Source organism: Elephantulus edwardii, unplaced genomic scaffold (genome assembly GCF_000299155.1).
Source record: "Elephantulus edwardii isolate Elephantulus edwardi_28Jun2011 unplaced genomic scaffold, EleEdw1.0 scaffold00081, whole genome shotgun sequence".
NCBI lineage: Eukaryota > Metazoa > Chordata > Mammalia > Macroscelidea > Macroscelididae > Elephantulus > Elephantulus edwardii.
In genome coordinates, this window is record NW_006399831.1 from 1,352,201 (window position 1) to 1,358,599 (window position 6,399).

Genomic DNA, 6,399 nt, shown 5'->3' on the forward strand with positions numbered 1-6,399 from the left:
GAGAAGGAGGAACAATATCCTCCTGTACCAGTCAGATCTGATTTGATGGTACACACACACAAAATAATAAAAAAGAAAAAAGAAAAATGGAACACATAAACTATTAACATACTAGGCATTGGTGAAAGGATGAAATGGATTGGCATTAGACATTTTAAATCAGATGGAGATGAAAAGATCAGAAAAAATGTGGTTGCTTTCATAATTAAAAAGACTATTTCTAGACCCATCTTGAAATACAATGTTATGAGTGACAGGATAATATCCATACATATACAAGGAAGTTCTGTTAATACCACTATGGTTCAAATAAATGCACAAACAACCAGGGACAAAAAGGAGGAAAATCAACTTCTACCAACTTTTGCAGTCAGAAATTGATTGAATATGCAATAAAAATATCTTATATTAATGGATGAGTGGAATGCAAAAGTGGGAAACAAGGAAAAAGTATCAGTAGTTGAGAAGTATGAATTTAGTGACAGAAATGAGGCTGGAGACAAAATGAAAGAATTCTGTACGATCAATGACCTATTCACGGCACACACCTTTTGTAAGTAACATAAACTGTGACTACACATATGGACTTTACCAAGTGGTCTACACAGAAATCAGATTGATTACATCTGTGGGGAAAATTATTAGAGAAACTCAATATCAGCCATGAAAATCAGACTGGGTGCTGATTGTGGAACAGACCATCAACTACTTATATGTAAGTTCAAACTGAAGAAAAACCAAAATGAAATCCAATTCACAAAAACCAAAGTTCAAACTCAAGTTTATCCCACGAGAATCTAAAGATCATCTCAGGAACAGATTTGGAACTTCGAGCACTAATAAGAGAAAACCAGTTGAAACATGGGAGGATATCAAGAATATCATTCATGAAGAATATGAATAGTTACTGCAAAGACAGAGGAGAAAGAAAAGACAAAGATGGATGTCAGAAGAAACTCTGAATATCGCACTTGAGCACTGAGAAGTCAAAGCAAAGGGAAGAAATGAAGAAGTTAAGCTGAACAGAAGATTTTAAAAGGCATCACAGAAAGACAAAGTATTATAATGAAATGTGCAAGAAGCTGGAGTCTGAAAATCAAAAGGGATGGACTCACTTGGCATTTCTTAAGATGAAGAAACCGAAGAACACATTTAAGCTTTGAATTGCATTACTTAAGAATGGTAAAGGTAGAATGTTGAACTACCCAGGAAACATCAAAAGAAGATGGAAAGAGCACACAGTAGAACTATACCAAAAAGAATCGACTAATGCAGAAGAATTTCATGAAAAAAAATTTGATCAAGAGCCTATGGAGATGAAAGAGGACTTTCAAGCTGCTCTGAAGTAATTGGCAAAAAACAAGAACTCATGAATTGGTAGAATACCAATAGACATACTCCCATGGACATGCTCACCAGGTTATGCCAAGAAGTCTGGAAGCAACCACCTGGCCAACTGACTGGAAGAGATCAGTATTTGACCCTATTTCAAAAAAAGGTGACCCAACAGACTGTGTAAATTATTGAACACTATTGCTAATGTCACACACAAGTAAGATCCCCCTCAAGATTATCCAGAAATGACGGGAACAGTACATTGACAGAGAATAATTGATGTACAGGCTAAGTTAAGAAGAGGCTGTGACACTAGGGGCATCATAGCCATCATTAGATGGATCTCGACTGAAAGCAGAAAGTACTAGAGGAATGTCTATCTCTGCTTCATTGACTGTGTAAAGACATTTGACTGTGTGGATCACAGCAAATTGTGGCTAACCTTAAGAAGAATGGGAATCCCACAACACTTAATTATGCTCATAGAAAAGTTATATTTGGACCAGGAAGCAGAAGTTAGAACAGAGCAAGATTCAGGATCAGGAAAGTTGTGCATCAAGGATGCATCTTATCCCCATACTTTTTCACTCTATACGCAAAATAGTTCAATGTTAAGTAGGATAAATGATTTAAGGAATCTAATTAAAATATCTGGCATTCTTTTTAAATTTATCTTGAATATATAGTTAATATTAAACATAGGTTTTAATTAACACTAATATATAGAGACTTTATTCCAGTTATCTAAATATCTAAAGGTAGATTATATATATATATATGCTCTAGTGGCCTAGTGGTAAGAAGCTGTACTTTTATCTCAAAGGCACATTGCTCAAATCCACCAGCTGCTCCTTAGGAGAAGGATGAGCAATCTCTTCCCACATGATTAACTGCCTCTGGAAACCTGCTGGAGGGTCAGCAATAGGTCTATTCTGACTTGTAGACACTCAAGAATAACATATACATTTTGATATGAAGTACTCTCATTGCAATGTCTCCTTTTATACTTAACGTGTAACAACTGTTGTTGCTTGTTTCTTTTCTGTTGCATGTGTTTGTGTGTGTGTGTGGGTGGGTGGGTTTTTTTTTTTTATTTACTTGCTTGTTTTTCTTTTTAATAAATTCTCCAAAGGATAATGAAGGACAAATTTATTTTTAGTTTCATCTTTGCTCAGAAAAACATCAGGCACCAGGTGGAGGTTCTAGTGTTTGGGGAAATTTCTGTATTTTTGAGGTCAGTGTAAGTAGAAGGCAATGTATCAAGGTAAGTCGGCTGAGAATTTTAAAATGTATATTTTCAATTTTAAATTATATATTTCCCTCAGGATTTCTTTCTGCACCCAACTCATTTCATTTTCTGTTTTGCCTCCACCTACATTGTACTCCCAAATGTCTTATCCTTTAATCAATATTTTCACAACTTTATGCTGAGCTTTTTACGATTACAATGACTCAGAAAGCAAATAATAGGCAACAAAAGAAAATAATAACTTAAAAAACAAATAATAGCTGCATTGAAATATAGTATGTACCTAATCATATTAGATAGTTAAAATGAAATAAAAGGTTGCACATCATCAATATATGAGGTCACCATTACAGCTGTAACATTTAGGATGTAGCATAATTGGCAGTCAGGATAATGATCACCTGTCATAAAGAAAGCACTCTTATATTCTATTTATTCTACTAAAATAGCAAAATAGCTTAGAGGACATGTTACATTATGGGTTTTTTAGGTTTAAGGTAGCATGCTCTAGATTAACTATGTGTTAACTATAGTTTATGGATTGTTAATTCATACTTTTGCATTTTAGCCTTCTCATATTAGAAGTAATTTAGAAGATATTTGGTAAAATAGTGTTAATTATATTGTTAATATTTATATGTTATATGTTAGATATAGACTTTTCAATCACTTGCTATGCCTCAGATAGCTGAACAATTGCTAGGGATGGTAGAAGGAGAATCGATCCCTTTGAGCTGTGATGTTTGAGAAGAGGGCTGACTATATCATGGACTGCTAAGAGAATGAACAAGTTCCACCTGTTGTTGTTGTTTGTTGTTGTTAAGTGTCGTCGAGTCGCAGGCGACTCATAGCGACCCTATGAAGGAGAGTCCTTGACGCTTGGGTGCCTTTCATCCTCTCTCCACGTTCATAGGGTTTCCGGAGGCAAGCTATTATGGAAGTGGACGCCACTCCTCCTTCCACGCTTGTTTAATCGGGGAGCTCCACCCCACTCTCAGTCCACGTTGGGTAACCAGTCATTAACGCATTTGACACATCTGTGTCACAGTGTTCAGCCTCACAGCAACCACAAGTGACAGAGGTACGGCAACTTGTACACCCGGGCTATACAAAAACAATGAAAGACTGCGGGCCCTCGGGCCCTTTTGGCCTTGAAGCTGCTGCTGCCTTCAACCCAAGGCCAAGCGTGGCTTCCCTGGCTCCTGGAGGCAGAGTTGCCTTTCTCCAGAGACCGCCACAACACAACACAACTCCCACATATACAGCACCACCCTCTATGGCCAAAGGATCACAAAGAAGTTTGAACTAGAGAGGGTTAAACCAGGCTGCTCCTCAGATGTAAAGATTTTTAAGCTTCATCTGACATACTTTCGTTATGTTGCCACTCGGAGTGACCAGTCCTTGGAGGGGGATATCATGCTTGGGTGGCTGGAGGGATAACACAAAAGAGGAAGAATCTCATTGAGATGAATTGATTCAGTCATTGGAGTAATGGTGGTAGCTGTGTCGGAGACAGTAAGATTGGCACAGGATAGAGCAAGGTTTAGGGCTATTATACATAGGGTTGCTATGAATCACAGATGACTGGACTGCACAGAGCAATAACAACAACATGTGAGGTATAGAATTAGCGGCCAGAAGTGTTTTTTTAAAGGTCATCAATATGTCCCTAGTTACTCTCTTATAAAAAACAAAAAAACCAAAATAAATAAGCAAACAAAAATCTCCAAATGACAAAAACTACTCATAATTGAATCTCCAAAGGGTTTTCTGCCAGAAAATTTCATTCCCTTTAGGTTAGTAACAAACCTCCAAAGCTTCCATTTACACATAAAAGCAGATGTCCTTTGTGACAGCTCTGATGTTCTACTGGTAAAGGATTGCACTGTCAGCCCAAGAGCATGCAGTTTAAATCAGCTAAATTCTCTGTGCGAGAAAAATGAGCCATCTCCTTCCATGTAATTCATAGTCTCTGAAAACCAATTGTCACCTATGACTCAGTCCTGACTCACGACAACAACATTCTGTGACATGAACTGAACAGAGTAGGTTTTAAAAACTAATTGAGTTTTTCCCCTGTAGCCACCGAGTTGTGTGGACGGGAAGGTCTGGGTGCGTTCGAGATTCCGCTCCACCCATAACCCACCACCATGGCTGAGGAAGGCATTGCTGCTGGAGGTGTAATGGACATTAATACCGCTTTACAAGAGGCGCTAAAGACCGCCCTCATCCACGATGGCCTAGCACGTGGAATCCACGAAGCTGCCAAAGCCTTAGACCAGCGCCAAACCCATCTTCGTGCGCTTGCATCCATCTGTAATGAGCCTATGTATGTCAAGTTAATGGAGGCCCTTTGCGCTGAACAACAAATCAACTTGATAAAGGTGGATGATAATAAGAAACTGGGGGAGTGGGTAGGCCTCTGCAAAATTGACCGAGAAGGAAAGCCACGGAAAGTAGTTGACTGCAGTTGTGTAGTTGTTAAGGACTATGGCAAAGAATCCCAGGCCAAGGATGTCATTGAAGAGTATTTCAAATTCAAGAAATGAAACCAATTAAGAACTTGGCACATTTAAAAAACAAAATGAAACAAAAACCAGAAACCAAAACTAATTGAGTATCAGATTTTGTTTTAAAAAAAACAACCTCACTCTCCTTCAACTCTCTATCCCCCATTTCCAGGACCAGCACAGGAAAGCTACTAGGAAGAAATATATACCTAAAATAAATTGTGGAAAGAACTCAGAAAACTCATAAAGAAATGTATACCCACTCGTTTTTAACACTACATAAAAAATGTTTTCTTGGTGAACAAATTCTGATTGTGTTGTATGCCACTGAGTTGGAAACTGACCCACAGCTGACCCTTCTGTAGTTTTTCAGAGGCAGTTAATGCATAGAGGAGATTGCCCGTACTCTAGAATTGTCTAGAGATTGCAGCACAGTTTCTTACTACTTGGCTACCAAAGCTTCACAAATACTGATATAAAGTAAATTATTTTTATGTTCATTTGTGTAGTAAATACTTCTCAACAACTGCATTACATTTCCTCTGCTGTGAATTTATCATAATGACCTATTCAACGTTACCAAGAACACTGTTGAAATCTATTATTCTACTCTAAATCTTAAATATTGTTGTGTTGTTATTATGTGCAATTAAGTTCACTCTGACTCATAGTGAGCCTATGTACAATAGCTCTGAACTCTGCTCTATCTTGAGACACTTTCATTGTCTCTGACACACATCCTCCCATTACCCTGTAAATGAGTCAGTTGATCTCATTCAAGGTTTTCCTCCATGGGAACATCTCTGCACCCTCCCAAGTATGATGTCCCTCTCCACCTTCTTCACAACATGCCCCATGTCAGACAGAGCTTCAACAATCCTTGCTTCCTTGAGCAGCCTGGTTTAATTAGCTCCAGGAAGATCCCATTTGTTCTCCCAGCAGTCCATGGTATATTCAATCCTCTTCTCCAGCATCACAGCTCAAAGACATCATTTCTTCTATCATTTTAGTCATTGTCCAGTCATTGTTCAGCAAATAATTGTGAAGACCATGGGCTGGATCAGGCACAACTTAAACTTTTTTTTATTGTATTCAATTTTTTAAAAAAATCTTTGAACAACAATAAAAGACAATTATTTTAAATAATAAAACATGAAACACACTTGCTTTTTATACACTACTTATTAAATGTAGACTCCTATAGTGAGTCTCTGATGATGGCATTAATAAAAATTCCTTATACAAACCAACAAAATACAATCAGCAACACTCAACCTGTATGATAATGCTTTAAAAAAATAAACG

The 6,399-nt window shown here is 37.6% G+C and overlaps 1 pseudogene; it reads left to right on the forward strand.

Moving 5' to 3' along the window:
* The first annotated feature begins 4,734 nt into the window (after positions 1 to 4,734).
* LOC102852511 lies at positions 4,735 to 5,133 on the forward strand (annotated as a pseudogene).
* Positions 5,134 to 6,399: the final 1,266 nt, after the last annotated feature.